The following is a 12,500-nucleotide window of genomic DNA, read 5'->3' on the forward strand; positions in this document are numbered from 1 at the left end:
AATTGCATCATGCTTTCCCATAGAGGATATATCGGGTTTCAACACCCCGGCCTCACCCTTAAGACTGTTTGTACTTTGAGACTTATAACATCATGGAATAGGAGGCAAATCCCTAAACCAACAAGCATCTACCTACTGTAAACACGTTAACAGTCACAGTGAGTATTAAAATGTGTGTGATTTCATGGTGAAACTAAAACGGAGTAATATTGCATAACTGTGTGATACACATTGCAATCAATACACACATACGAACGGTAATAATAAATAACCATTACTAACCAAACATGCTCAGTCCTTGGCGGAGATATTGGGGACTCTCTGATGAAAACATGGCTGAATATAATGCTCCTTTACGTTTTTATAAGTCTTTGAAAAAAAGTCGCTTTACAATGTCTGGTGATAAAAATCCGTGTGACCAAAAAACATCAATAATCGCACATAATGTCTCTTAATCATAAGCGATGGAGCAAGTCCTCTCCAGGTGCGTGTGTGTGTGTGTGTGTGCGTCAGTGTCTATCAGATCCCTTCAGATGGCAGGTTCAGTCATTCACAACTCCACTGCAACAACAACAGACGAGAAGATATCAGTGATTTGTTGGTCTGGAGGTTTTGATTATTGATTCCTTGTTGAAGATTCATCCACCAGCATGAACGTGTCGGTCAACATGGGTCCAGCTCAGCTCACTTCATCACATCAGATCTGCCGCAGTGAGTCTCTGGAAACGCGCACGAGCGATAATAAACCAACATTCTGGTTAAATAATAATAATAATTATAATAATAATAATACGGATGACAACCAAAACCAGCGTCTTTGAGCCTCGGAAAAGCGCTATATAAATGTAATGAATTATTATTATTATTACAATAATAATACTTTTTGTATTTAAAAAATCGAATAGTATATAAATGACAGACGGAGAATATGATCGTTATCATTGGAAAAGGTCTTCTTTCTCCTCTTGGTTTAATTCTAATTGCCCCCTGATGCCCCCCGTTACCCCCTGATGCACCCTGCCTCTGTTTGTTGACATCAGCGGCGCTGCAGCAGTGAAGGGGTTAACAAGGCCTCGCGCTCATCCGCGGCGCAGAGTATTAAACAACCAGCGGACCTGCGCAGCCCTCACGAGCCATGTTCAACAACCCTCACGAGCCATGTTCCACAGTCTCTGCATGCAATGCATGGACCCGTTTAGCCTAGGACCGAGGGGATCAACAGTCATTTCCAAGGCAATAATACAATTATTGCATTATTGCATGATGAAGCCCCCCTCTCCAAGTCAGACCCGTTTGTTCCAAGCAATGCAATTAGGGCAATGATGTTGCTAGCTAGCAAGTTACATCCAGAGTTGGGCTAGCTAAGCACGCATGCATGCATGATCCACCTGTTATGCAAACGTACAAAACGATACAGCAGCTATCCTCAATCCTCCTCAAAGCAGCTAGTTTGGCTGACGGAATGTGTTGGTTAGGAGTTGATCAATGCATGGGGGGGGGGGGGGGGGGGCAGTGTTATAGCTAGCTACTACTAAACTATGACTAGTTTCTAGCAAGCTTAGCCATTTTCCATGTTCCACTCCTCAAATAACTCAATAACCTCCCCTTACGTTTGCTTTGATTTTATGAACTGACAGCCGATTGTGTGGACTGACAACTCCAATAAATAAATAGCACTTTTTTCCAACTAGGCCACCTGATGGGGCTTTTATGGCAGTCTTCTTCTATTGCAAAATGGTCCTAAATTCAACACCACCATTTTCAGTCAAAACAATTGAGTGTTGCTTAAAATGTCCAAGCCCAGGCGGCTGGTTCTGCTCCAGAAGTACACGGTTCTGAATCCGACCATCCCCTGGGGAACGCCCCTGCCTGGCCCAGCATCCGCACGACAGAAAGAAAACGCCAAAATGTCACGACTACCGTCCCTTGATGCAATAATAATAAAACAATAACAAACGTCAGTCTCTGACTTGTTATCTTCACTGCTTAAAAACCTCCTAAAATTATTTGAATCACAAATTCAAATCACAAATCACTTACTAGCTTAGAAACATGAGGCTCTCGCAAACCGTTAGACACCTGTCTATTTGGCTTGCATTTGATGCACAAGTACTGCCAGCAATCCAACATGTATTTATTAAGTAAAAGGTTATGCGTTTGGCTAGAAAATACTGTTTACTACATACGTGGGTCTTCCACAATTTAGTATCTAGTCAACAAAGATACAAAGTAACGTGATTTTAAAAGAGAGGCCAAAATTAAGCATGTTATCAAACGAATGCACCCCCATGCGTATTTGCCACTAATTTGGCACAATCTGTACATATCGGTTAAAATCGAGGTGTTTCTTATATAAAACTGGTGCATTCATCCATCACCCGTTATATAATACTAATAGCTGTTTAGATGTAAAGATCCATTTTAGGTCATTTTTCAAGCTGTTCAATACCGACTTCTCTTTTTGGAAACACCACCTTACTGCCCCCTTCTCCGGTCTCTCCAACGCCCCTCTGCTTCTGATCAACCTAAATCAACAAAATTACAAATCCAAAATCCAAAGTATTTCACTCAAACGCTTCTGTCAAGAACGGCGATGATGATGATGATGATCGTGAGTCTCACGGTGATTGCGTGAGACTTGGCAGCTCGGGTCCGAATAACTGCTGCTTCTCCCGTTTTGGACTAAAAAAGGCAGAAAAAACGACGGGATTGGTCTCCGAAAAGGGCAGAAAAAGAAAGGCTTAGATGCAGAGATGCTCTGATAACAGAGCCCTGGTGGAAGCAGCGAGGAGGCTTTGTATAACACAGATCCTGGAGCAGGTCTGCATGTATGTCCGTCAACACTCCTGTGCGTCAGATCGGCGCGGATCGGTATGGATCGGTATGGACTTTTTGTAGTAAGAAAAAAAATAATAAAAAAAATCCTATCACAACATCTTCTCACTCGATTCTGTTTCCCTCGATTTCTACTCTCTCGTAGAGTAGTATGGCCTTTCTTTCTTTCTCTCTTTCTTTCTCTTTCCCTCCCTCTTCCTCTTGTTGTAAACTAGGCTGCCCCTCTCTCTCTCTCTCTCTCTCTCTCTCTCGCTCTCTCTCTCGCGCTCTCTCTCTCTCTCTTTCTCTCTCTCTCTCTCTCTCTCTCTCGCTCTCGCTCTCTCTCTTTCTCTCACTCTCTTTCAGTGTGTCACAACCTCGCCCAACCCCGTGCCCCGCCCCCTTATTCTAACATCTACGCTCCGCCATTGGACGAGAGAGCCACCTGTCATCCCGCCGCCACGACCGCTGATTGGCTCAAAGCTGCACTGGAATGTCAGTCATATGCAAATTGCATCTCTGCCTTTTTTTTTGTCGGTGCTATTAAAACGGGGGCTCATAATAAATTCCTAATACAAAATTTGAGGCATGACTTTGTATTATTGGCTGCTATGGTATTCAGTCCCACCGTGTACGCTGTAGCTGGCGTTCAAGTATTGGCCACAAACTCTAACATTTACCCATACTGGTGCAATAATTACTTTACATAATCCCCACCCACATTCAAGCCCCATTGGTTTGTTAACCGTAGTAAATTCAGAGTTACAGGCAGTCAGATGTGGGACAACAAATCGCTTGACACAAGTGGGACAAGTTCCCTCCTACCACAAAACTGCGAGCTGAAAATGAATATGCATGCAGTACCGATGTTGTCCATATAATGCACAGAGGGCGCTAGTGCGTTAGAAAACACAGTTCAGAATAATACTGTGAAGTGGAGTAATACAGTATCTGGCGCTCTGGTACACACTGCCGCTATATTTGGTCATTACAGTTTTTCCTCCATTGTATTGTAAACACACAAGAAATGGAACTATGCACACTGTCAAGTCTGAACTTGAAGCTCATGTATCAACAACTAGACTCCAGACTGCTAAACTCTAAGCACACTATTCCATTGTTTTCACTCAAATAGCAATTCTAAATAAATGTAAAAAAAAGAAAAAACTCTAAGCACAAATTGCATCATTTGGCACACTTTGTTCAGCTGGAAATTAAACACTGGCCTTCAAAATGCTGCACCCAAATTACCAATTGGGTCTCACTCACTTCTCACCTGTTCAAACCCCAATTGGTAAGACACTTCAATCAGGTGTCAGAGAATAAGAGGGCTCATGTGACCTCTACTGTGTTAGGGGGAAATTGGAGCAGCATGGAGAACAGAGAGGAAGAGTGAGAGCAAGAGGAGGAAGAGGAAGAGGAAGGTGATGAAATCTGTGCAACTTTGGTTGACCATGTACTCAATCATGGCCTAACAATGACCAGAGCAATGACCAAATTTGAGGCGCTTCATGGTAGCCTCCGTTATCCGGGTATTTAGAGATGGGAATAGATAAGTATAGTACGTTTTCTATACTCTCGACAGTAAAGTAACTTTATGGTTTCTATGGATATCTACAGTGCTTAGAGAAATGTATAGTGTAATGTTGTTTTGTCTTGCATTTATGAAATATGTGTAGCCTATTACTCTATATACTGTACTGTATATGTTACGGTACATGTGGGAATACGGTACATGTGGGAAAACTAGGGTTAGGGTTAGGTGCTAGGGTGACTTGGTACATGCTGGCATGTCTAACCCTACCCCTAACCCTAACCCTAACACTAACCTTAACCCTAGCATCCTAGCACCTAACCCTAACCCTAGTTTTCCCACATGTACCGTCTTCCCACATGTACCGTAACATATATACTTTTCAGGCATTGGAGGAGGTGTGTGACCACATCCACGCAGACGCATGCCAGGTGCAACGTCCACTACGCCAGGTGCTTTTCCCCCCTGCTGCTTGGCCAGGGAGAACATGGCAGGGGATGTAGGTGAGGACCGCTGGCCTGATCAGGATCGGAGGCGGTATGCAGATATGTAGATCCGACCCGTTTCATGCATTTTATATTTAATTTCTGTTGTGGACCTATGAAAAACAAATTTCCTTTTTTTACAGTTACTTGTTCAGTCAGTTGAACATTTTTACTGTATTACAGTAACAAATAAATATTAGCTTTGTTACCTTTTTGTATTTGAGCACTGATTTCATCTCATGACATCCCCGGCCACCCCAACCACAGTCTGTTAGACCCCAGCCACCCCAACCACAGTCTGTTAGACCCCAGCCCCCCCCAACCACAGTCTGTTAGACCCCAGCCACCCCAACCACAGTCTGTTCAAGCTGATGTCCACCAAAAGACCAAGCCTCTACCACTGGTGGACTCAAGAGGGGGGCAGGGGGGGCGACCGCCCCTCCTGGTGCCCCCACGGTTGAAAAACGTCTGTCTTAGTGTCAAAACGTCTGTCTGAGTGTCAAAAATGCCCTTTTGAGTGGCGAAAATGAGAGGATGTGCCCTATTGGTGCCCCTCCAATGGTCTAAACTTGACCATGTGCACTGATGGAGTCCCATGTTGTGCAGTAGGTGCCCTTTTTTTCTTTTCGCCCCCCCTGTCCTTCAAACAGCCCGAGTCCGCCACTGGCCTCTACTGTAGACTCAGGGCCAAAAGCAGCGCAGCTCCATCTGATCCTGGATAACAAAAGTTTTGAACAACTGGGCCCTGAGCATCATTGGGCAGTTATACTGTAAACTGCGTTGTTTGAAAATAGCAACGGTCGGTCTATTTGTCAGTACCCTGTCATAATTGCTATATATAATATGAATGTTTGTCCAGCGCCACTGTCTTTGTGGTTGAAGATGCTATGAAAGTGGTGACGGAACTTTTTGTAAACATGCAATTCGTCCAATAAATAACCTGTCAAGGTCGTCATGTGACAGCGTCTCCTCAGAACGGAGAATTAGGAAAAGAGATGGTGAGCACAAACCTTGGTCCCTAAAAAAAAAAGCAACTGCTGCAATTTGGAAGCATTTTGAGTTCTGACCGAATGACAAGGGCGAGCCAGCAAATCTTGACAGAGATGACTGAGGGCAAGTGACTATTTATCCTTAAGCACACCCCACGCACACGACACACCCCACGCACACGACACACCCCACGCACACGACACACCCCACGCACACGACACACCCCACGCACACGCACTACCTACCCTTAAGCACACCCCACACACACACACTACCTACCCTTAAGCACACCCCACGCACACACACTACCTACCCTTAAGCACACACTTTATTTAAATACTAACTCTACCATCCACTGGCACTGAGTGCAACACTCGTGCTATTTCTGTTGTTTATAATAATAATAATACTTTTGCCATTTAGCAGACGCTTTTATCCAAAGCGACTTACAATTACGAATTACAGGGACATTCCCCCTGGAGTAACTGAGGGCTAAGTGCCTTACCCAAGGGCACACTAGTAGTGGTGTGGCTTCAGGCGGGATTTGAACTCACAACCTTCCGATCCCAAGTCCAACTCACTATCCACTAGACCACCACTACCCACTTTGTCTTGTCTGTCTCTTGTCTTATTTGTCTTTTACAACTATTGCCACTTGTCTTATTTATCTTACTTATCTTATAACTATTGCCACATTGTGAATGAATGAATGAATGAATGAATGAATGAATGAATGAATGAATGGACTTTATTATGGGGCACTTAGGTGGCGTAGCGGACTGGGTGTTGACCATGTAACCGCAGGGTTCCCGGTTCGATTCCGGCTGCGGACATATCCAGCATGTCATCCCTTCTCTCTCTCACCCATCCAGCATGTCATATCTCTACTATCTCTATCACAATAAGAAGAAAAATATGAGTGGGACTGCCCCACTCAGAATAAAATTACAAAAAACTATTGCCACATTATTATTCTTGCCTTGTTTGCCTTTTTATAATTATAGCAACTTTATTTCTCTTGTCGCTGCAATGTCAAGGAACTGAAGCCAAATCATTTGACTCTCTTCTACTTAGTATATAATGGGATGTAACAATAAACTTGAAACTTAAGAAAGACAGTCTAAACATTTTTGTAACTTGTGTATTCTCAGAACTAACAATGTTGCAGTATCAACTATAAGTTTACAGTATGACAAATGTGCATTGTATCCTATTCTGTCAATGCAATATTTATGATGTATAGTATTGTATTACAATATGGCAACTGTCTTTATATTGTATGAACCATAAAATTACAACCTATTTTGGGACAAAAAAAAACAACCTAAACTTTAAAAAAGGAAACAATTTCTACAGAGTTTTATACATTTAAATATGTAACATGAAGTCAAAACAGATATAAACACTATTTTGATGGTAGTGTTTTACATTGAGTACACCAGTGTTTAATTGATGCTCTGTAAGAGATATTCATATGACAGCTGTGTGTATTGTTTCGGTGGAAAGAATCTGTTTTGAGAAGACATTTTGGAGTTTTGACAGTTACTCTTTTCAGTTTTGTGTTTAGAGAAATTCATATGATAGCGGTATGTAGTTTTGACAAGAGATTTTGGAGTTTTGACAAAAATGGTTAACTCTTTGCAGTTGTGTTTTGAGAAATTGAGCTATAGTTTCAGGACACGTGTTTTAAACGATTGGGGGAAAACTATAATAATAAGGGTCACTGATGTGACGCCAAATAATCTCGAGTACCTCTATTCTATACTTATATATATATGTTACGGTACATGTGGGAATACGGTACATGTGGGAAAACTAGGGTTAGGGTTAGGTGCTACGTCGACTTGGTACATGCTGGCATGTCTAACCCTACCCCTAACCCTAACCTTAACCCTAGCACCTAACCCTAACCCTATTTTTCCCACATGTACCGTATTCCCACATGTACCGTAACATATATACAGAAAGGCTACAGTGATGCTACCAGTCATCTTGTTAGATCTTACAAGAGTTACAAGTTTTTTAGTTTTGGGATACCGTTGCAACAGTCATCAATGGCTAGCCCCCTTGTTGACTGATAGCCTACAACCTGTTATTGAACCACATGAGCACACATTGCATGCATGCACACCCCGCCAGGTCTGGCCTGTGAACAGAGAGGGGTGAATGATTGTGTTGTTTGCGGAACGTTGCTCTCAGGCTCGCCGTCGCCTCGTTCCATTGCTCAAAGAGACACGGAGGGGCGGAGAGAGAGCAGTGATGTCATTTTCCACCATAAAAAAGGCCCTTTCAGTCCCAAGAACATTACTGTTCACCATTTTCCATCATGCAGCTTGGCCCTCCTCCCCCAGACAGAATATGAAATGTACACACAGAGGCTACACACACACACACACACACACACACACACACACACCCGCGCGCAAAAACATGTGTGCACACACTTTCTTTCTCTCTCTCTCACTCATTCAATGTACGCTACACTGACACACACATACCAGGGCTGAGAAAACGAGTGGTGTATGTAGGGGTTATGAAAGAGAAGGAAAAATGGGTGGGAAGGGAAAAGAGCGCTGAAAGTATCAGGAGGTAAAAATAGAGTAAGAGTCATTCTGTGTCGGGGAGGAGGGGAGGAGGGGAGGAGGGAGGAGGGGAGGAGGGGAGAGGAGGGAGGGAGGGAGGGAGGGAGGAGGGGGGGAGGGAGGGAGGGAGGAGGGGGGGAGGGAGGAGGGGAGGAGGGGAGGGGGGGAGGAGGGGAGGAGGGGGAGGGGAAAACAAGTTGTGAAAACTTCTCTTATGGGAGGAAGGGTGTGGAGGCCCGAGACGGGGGAGACAGATCACAAAGGCACGTTGAGGCGTGTACGCACACACACACAGACACACACACACACACACACACACTCACACACACACACACACACACACACTCACACACACACACACACACACAACTACAAAGAACCTCACAGAAACCCAGAGGATTGCAAACATGAATATTTGACACCACAAGATAAAATTATTGCCTTTGCTTAGAGACATCAAACACACACACACACACACACACACACTATGAAAAAAAGAGAACAAAAAAAAATGTCACACACATACAAACAACATATCGGATGCAATGTCCTGGCTTAGCACTGTAATCAAGCCGCTCTTTTTAATCTGTCAATCACAGCCAAATACAACGCAAGGGCGGGACTTAATCTGCCTCAACTAACCAGTCAGCTTGCAGGGAGTTATGGTAACCAGCCAATGGGGTTACAGAGAGCACCACTCAGAGGCAGATGCGTCCTCTGTAGTAAACAAGTTGTTAACCCTTTCAGGCCTTTGACTGCTACACAACAAACATGCTCAATGCTAAATACTTTTTTACTTCCCACATCAAAAATGATAGAGAACAAAAATAAATGAACTTAACATTTTAAACATCTCTATTATTTGATTAGTCCCAGCTGTCATCCACCCTAGTGTCCATTCTCCTGTGCTTCTCTGCAGTCATGTAAATGCAGGGTGGTCGTGCTTCATTGATTGCTTTCCCTGGTATTAAGTAAAGGGTTAAACAGACAGGCATTAGCCCCCTGACAGGGAGGGGGCGGGGGGGAGATTAAGGCTTTTAAACGGTCCTGAGCTCACAGGGACATCAATATAGAATATATCCCAGGACAGAACTGTGTGTGTGTGTGTGTGTGTGTATGTGTGTGTGTGTGTGTCCGTGTGTCCGTGTGTGTGCGTGCGTGCGTGTGTGTGTGTGTGTATATGTGTGTGTGTATGTGTGTGTGTGCGCGTGTGCGTGCGCGTGTGCTTCTGTGTGTGTGTGCGTGTGCGTGTGTGTGTGTTGTTCAGCCTGTCCAACGGTCACAGCACCATCACTGAGGACAAACAGAGTATTTTTTTTAAAAGCCAGTTAAGATCCACTCAGCCACTTATTGGTAACTGTGAAATGATTGCAACTGCCATTAAGGCCAGACCTCAGGATGAAGCCAGCCAGTGTGAGCTTTACTAGCTTTTTCTCCTCAATTATGACAAAGAGAAGAAGACATTTTGTCACTTCAAATGATAGGATTATAATTTAATTATAATTATTATAATTATATATTTTTAATAATAACCACTTGGTGAGTTATCATGCAGACCTGACTGAATCACGGTAGAAGGGACAAGCCAAAAACAGATGTCTAATAAGAAAAAAGAAATTTAAAAATGGGGGAAAAAAACAAGCAGATAAGACAGAGGAGGAGTGGGAGATGAAATGAGGGAGGAGGAAGAGGGAAAGAGACATGAGAGATTCCCCCTCAGCTAAGCTTAATTACCTCTCTCTGATTGGTGGAAACAGTAACTGTGTAGGAGTTTAGAGTTTGTGTTCTCATTTTGCTGTGTGTGTATCTCCATACTATCCACAGTGTGCCTGTGTGTACATGTCCGTGTCTCTATGTAGGTGTTTATGCCCTCGTTATTGTCCTTTGAGGTGAGGCAACACGTGACACCCTCACCCCTGACATCCACTCCCCTTTTCAAATCCCAGCCCCCCCCCTCTCACCTCCCTTCACATAGACGGTTTACACCACAGCAACTCTCTTTCTTCTCCTCCTCCTCCTCTCTCCCACCCACATTTTCTCTCTCTCCATCCCTAAATCCATCTCTCTCCCCTCCCCTCCCCTCTCTCTCTCTGTCTCTCTCACCAATCATTTGCTCTATCCAATTATAACTCGATCTGACACCCTTTGCAGTTACCATGGTAACATCCGTGTTGGGCACAGAGGCCTTTGTGTCACTTGTGGCGGCCAGTGGCCACTGCCATCCCCACGCCCCCCCCTGAACCCCCACACCCCAATACACATACAGACACCAGCCCCCCCCCACCCCCCCCCACCCCTCCTCCAATCCCCCCACTCCTCTCTACCTGGCCTTCGTTTTTGTGTAAACCATATCATCGGGGTTCAGATCTTGTAAATCTCTTCAGAACAAGCATGTGTATCTGAAGCTGTCCTGTGAACACAAGGTAGGGAGGGGTGTGTGTGTCTGTCTGTGTGTCTCACCCAGATAGTGAAAGGAGGCTGTGATAATGGTACACAGAAGATGCAGATCCATCTAAATGTTTACATATTATTGTATCTGACAGTTTCGGGCTGCTGCAGTCGAAAGCTTTACCATATCTGTTACCATGACTTGTAATGCGCCATCACTGAGTGCACACTCAGTCCTCCTCTTCCTGCTCCTTTCCTAACAGATCTAGGATCAGCTTCCCCGCTGCATATTCTAACGTAAATAAAAAGAGAGGGGGGAACCCAAAACTGACCATAGATCAGTGTCTCTCTCTGAGCTTCATTCTCTTGGTTTCCTGGTTGTGTGGGGTGTAATGTGCGTGTCTGACCACCTGGGGGAGGTGTGAGCCTGCAGATGAACGGGGCAGCAGACAGCCAGCGACAAGACAGCCTGGGAAAACACTCAGTCAAGAGGAGAGAGAGGGAGAGAGAGAACGAAAGAGGAGAAGAGAGAAGTAGAGGAGAGTGGGACGAGGAGGCGAAGAGGAGGAGAGAAAATAAAACGTTTGACAAATAAAAAAAACAACCTGAAATAACTCCCATCTGCATTAAACTGCATTTAATTTAGACATGTCAAGCCTACCTGCAGTCAGGCTAAACATTATAAACCACTTTCAGAATTTCCCACCAAAACTGTTTTGTGAAGTGTGCTAGTGTGCTCTATCTATAATTGTGTGTGTTTGTGTTGTTATAAATGCAATCCCAGTAATAAGGCGGATCTTTATCTCAGCGTGAATTACTCTCTCTATCCAGATGTAGTTGTTGCCATGGCCAGGGAAGCCAGTGTGGGGCTTTAAGTGTTACGTAAAGGAGGGGTGGGGTGGGGGGAGCGGGGATGTTATTCCCGGGTAGCCGTATCCGGGTAGACCAGGATGGAGAGAGCGGGTGGAGGAGAGGAGAGGAGTGGAAGAGAAGAAGAAGACACTGCAGTGCGCTGGAGTGAAGGGTTAACATGGACGGGCGTGTTGTGGTTTCGGAAAGGCAGAGCGAGCGACAAGACGGAGAGAGGGAAGGAGGAAAGAGGAAGAGAGAGAAGGGTCTCCGGTTGCAGAGACTAGAGAGGGAGTGTGTGTGTGTGTGTGTGTGTGTGTGCGCGCCTGTGTTTGTGTGTTTCCCTGGTGTTGCGTGGCAGAGTGTGTGCCCAGAGTTGTGTGTAAATGTGTTTTAAAGTGTTATTAAGCCCAGTTGGACTTGCTGTGAGAAACTACAGACTCCCCTGATTAACAGTCCAGATTTCACCTCATAATCACAGACACACAAACGCTGGAATTTCCATCTGAAACCTGTGTTTTCCATTGGCCCCGAAGAAAACACATAAAAGGTTGTCATTACAATTTTTCCCCCAATCGTTTAAACACGTTTCCTGAAACTATAGCTCAATTTCTCTAAACTCTAAACACAAAAGTGAAAAGAGTAACTGTCAAAACTCCAAAATGTCTTCCACCAAACAGATTCTTTCCACCACCAAAACAAAACAATACACACAGCTGTCATATGAATATCTCTTACAGAGCATCAATTAAACACTGGTGTACTCAATTTAAAACACTACCATCAAAATAGTGTTTGTATACTACTGTTTTTGGCTTAGCTTTTTTTTTCTGTCCCAAAACAGGTTGCAATTTGATG

General features: G+C 44.3%; 1 protein-coding gene across 1 annotated transcript in view; it reads right to left on the reverse strand.

The window, feature by feature from the left end:
• Window positions 1–12,500, reverse strand: part of cicb (capicua transcriptional repressor b) — a gene marked incomplete at both ends in the record, with an annotated part of 40,533 nt that overhangs the window by 12,571 nt on the left and 15,462 nt on the right. The window lies entirely within an intron of this gene.

This window comes from Nansenia antarctica (genome assembly GCF_963989245.1).
Source record: "Nansenia antarctica genome assembly, chromosome: 10".
NCBI lineage: Eukaryota > Metazoa > Chordata > Actinopteri > Argentiniformes > Microstomatidae > Nansenia > Nansenia antarctica.